The sequence below is a fragment of the Phascolarctos cinereus genome, unplaced genomic scaffold (assembly GCF_003287225.1).
Source record: "Phascolarctos cinereus isolate Bilbo 61053 unplaced genomic scaffold, phaCin_HiC Scaffold_5;HRSCAF=322, whole genome shotgun sequence".
NCBI classification, from domain to species: Eukaryota; Metazoa; Chordata; class Mammalia; order Diprotodontia; family Phascolarctidae; genus Phascolarctos; species Phascolarctos cinereus.
In genome coordinates, this window is record NW_027555958.1 from 217,883,389 (window position 1) to 217,886,335 (window position 2,947).

At 40.8% G+C, this 2,947-nt stretch overlaps 1 pseudogene; it reads right to left on the reverse strand.

The window, feature by feature from the left end:
* Nucleotides 1–464: 464 nt before the first annotated feature.
* On the reverse strand, nucleotides 465–875 carry LOC110213539 (large ribosomal subunit protein eL21 pseudogene; annotated as a pseudogene).
* Between the last annotated feature and the right edge of the window lie 2,072 nt (nucleotides 876–2,947).

The following is a 2,947-nucleotide window of genomic DNA, read 5'->3' on the forward strand; positions in this document are numbered from 1 at the left end:
TTACCCTTCCATACAGGTCCAGGGGTCTGCCTTCACAATTTCTGAAATGATGGATTGCCTAACTCAGGATCCTTAGAAGCTGAATGCTATGAAATTATAATAACCAGACTTGTCCTCAAACAAGAGGTGTGAGAAGACACTTTCCGTACTCCATTCTTTGCAAAGGTGGAGGACCATGGGCATGAAAGACTACATATAATGTCAGATTTTCTTCAGTAAGTTGGTTAGTTTTACTGAACTATTTTCCCTTCTGTCTTTTATCCTTTGTTATAAGGGATATCTCCCTGGGAAAGGGGATTGGAAGGGATAAGATATATTGAGAAATGTAGGTGGTATAGTAACAAATTATATCAAATTTTTTAAAAATATGGTTATCTGACACTTGAATGACTGGCTGTCATAGTAACTTTGCTTTGATTTTTTTTAACCTAAGAATTTTTTTATTGTTTTTATTTTACAGCCATTTATGCCATGAATTCATAGGGGATTGGTTCCAATAGCTCAGGTTCCTTGCCATTGGTTCTCACAAAGTGTGCTTCTCTGGGTGGAGCAGCCTGGCACTTCAGTTGAATCCAAGTGCCTTTTTCTTTGGCTCCTTCCTTCTTCTGATCATTTTCCTTTACCCGCTTCAGGAAGCTATCTCTGCTCTTAGAATGCTTAGTATGCTCAATATGCACATTAATTATCTTGGCTACAATCTTGCCCTTAACCTGTTTGTTTACAACAATGCCTATGGCATGTTGAGTAACATTATAGACCCGTCCAGTCTTGCCATGGTAACATTTGTGGGGCATTCCTTGCTGAACTGTGCCCATACCCTTGATATCTACAATATCACCTTTCTTATATATTCTCATATACGTAGACAACACCATGTTTTCCAAAGGGCCTAGAAAACATGTATCGTGCCTTTTTCCTTTTGTGTTTGTCGTTTTGGCAACTCACTGGAATATGGTGGAGCCAGCGGAAAGGTACTTTAATTTTCAATAGCTTATACATTTTCAAACTGGTGTATATTGACTTTGGGAGTGAGGGGCAAATTTCCTTCATAGAAACGGTGAATTGCTTGCAAAATCTTCAGATGCTATGCCTACATTTAAAAAAAATGTACCCTTCATCTTGCTTATCTAGAAACCATTGAGTCAGTGAGTCAGTAAATAAGCATTTATTAAGTACTTCCTATGTGATAAGGGTAAGGCACTGTATTAAGGGCTAGGGATACAAAGAAAGGCACAAGATTGCCCTTGCCCTTGAGGAGTTCAGAATCAAATGGGAGAGACAATCTGCACATATCTATATAGAAGCAAGCTATATACAAAATAAATAGGAAATCATCAACAAAGGGAAGACACTAGAATTAAGAGTAATTGGGAAAGACTTCTTGTAGAAGGTGAGATTTTAGCCGGGATTTGAAGGAAACCAAGCAGTAGAGTTTAGGAGGCAAAACATTTCAGGTATGAGGGACAGCTTGTGAAAATGCCCAGTTTTGGGGCAGCTAGGTGGCACAGTGGAGAGAATACGGGCCTTGGAGTCAGGAGGACCTGGGTTCAAATGCAGCCTCAGGCACATGACCCTTACTAACTGTGTCACCTTTTTCAAGTCCTGTACCCCGGTTTGCCTCACCAAAAAAAAAAAAGCAAAAAGAAAATAAAAAGGAAAGAAAATGCCCCATCTGGAGATGGAGTATCTTGTTCAAGGAACAGTAAGGAGGCCATTAATACCAGATTTCATGAGTTCATGGCAGGGAGTCAGGTATAAGAAGATTGGAAAGGTAGGAGAGGGCTAGGTTGTGAAGGGCTTTGAACTCCAAGCAGAGAATTTTGTATTTGATCTTGGAGGAGAGGGGGAGCCATTGGAGTTTGCTGAATAGTGGGGTAAAATGGTTGAACTTGGACTTTAGGAAGATCGCTTTGGTGGCTGAATGAAAGACAGACTGGATTGGGGAGAGATTTGTGATAGGCAGACTAACCATCAGGCTATTACACTAAAGAGGGGATGAGGGCTTATATCAGGGTGATAGTAGTATCAGAGGACAGAAGGGGTCATATTTGAGAGATGTAACAAAGGTGAAATTGACAGGACTTGCAACAGATTGGATATGGGGAGTGAGAGTTGGTGAAGAGTCAAGGATGACATCCAAAGATGACAATTATGATGCAAACTTGGGGAACTGGGAGAATGGTGGTGCCCTTGATAGTAATAGGGAAGTCAAGAGGATGGAAGGGCTTAGGGGAAAAGATACTGAGCTCAGTTTTGGACACATTGAGTTTAAGATTGCCCACAGGACATCCAGTTCAAGACGTCCAATAGGCAATTGGAGATGCAAGACTCGAGATCAGCCGAGAGGTTTAGACTGGGTAAGTAGATTTAAGAATCATCAACATAAAGATAGTAATTAAATCCATGTGAGCTAAAGCATCCAAGTAAAGCTGAATAGAAGAAGAAAAGAATAGGGAAGAAGTGAACAGAAGGGAAGGAAGAAAGGAATGGAATGGAAGGGAAGGGAATGGAAGAGAAGGGACAACAAGGTAACTGATAAAGAACAGTCAGATAGGAATAGGACCAGGAGAGAGTAGTGTCCTGAAGACCTAAAAAGAAGAGAATAATGAGGAGAAGAGGATAGTCACCCATGTCAAAGCCTGCAGAGAAGTTAACAATAGATGCCTCTGCTTTTCCTCTAACTCTTCTTAACTCTCTACAATCTGGCTCCCGACTTCATCACTCAATCAAAACTACTCTCTCCAAAGTTACCAAGGAACTTCTTAACTGCCAGATCTAATGGCCTATTTCTGTTCGTCTTTGGCAATACTATGAAAGGAGTTTTAGAAAGAAGTCCCTCACTTTTGGACCAAAGAGGCAATAGGGAAGAAGGAGCAGCCAAACTCATCTAGTGTGGAAAACTGGGAAAGGGTTAAAGTTATCAGACTTGAACCCTTGGGCTTTGCAG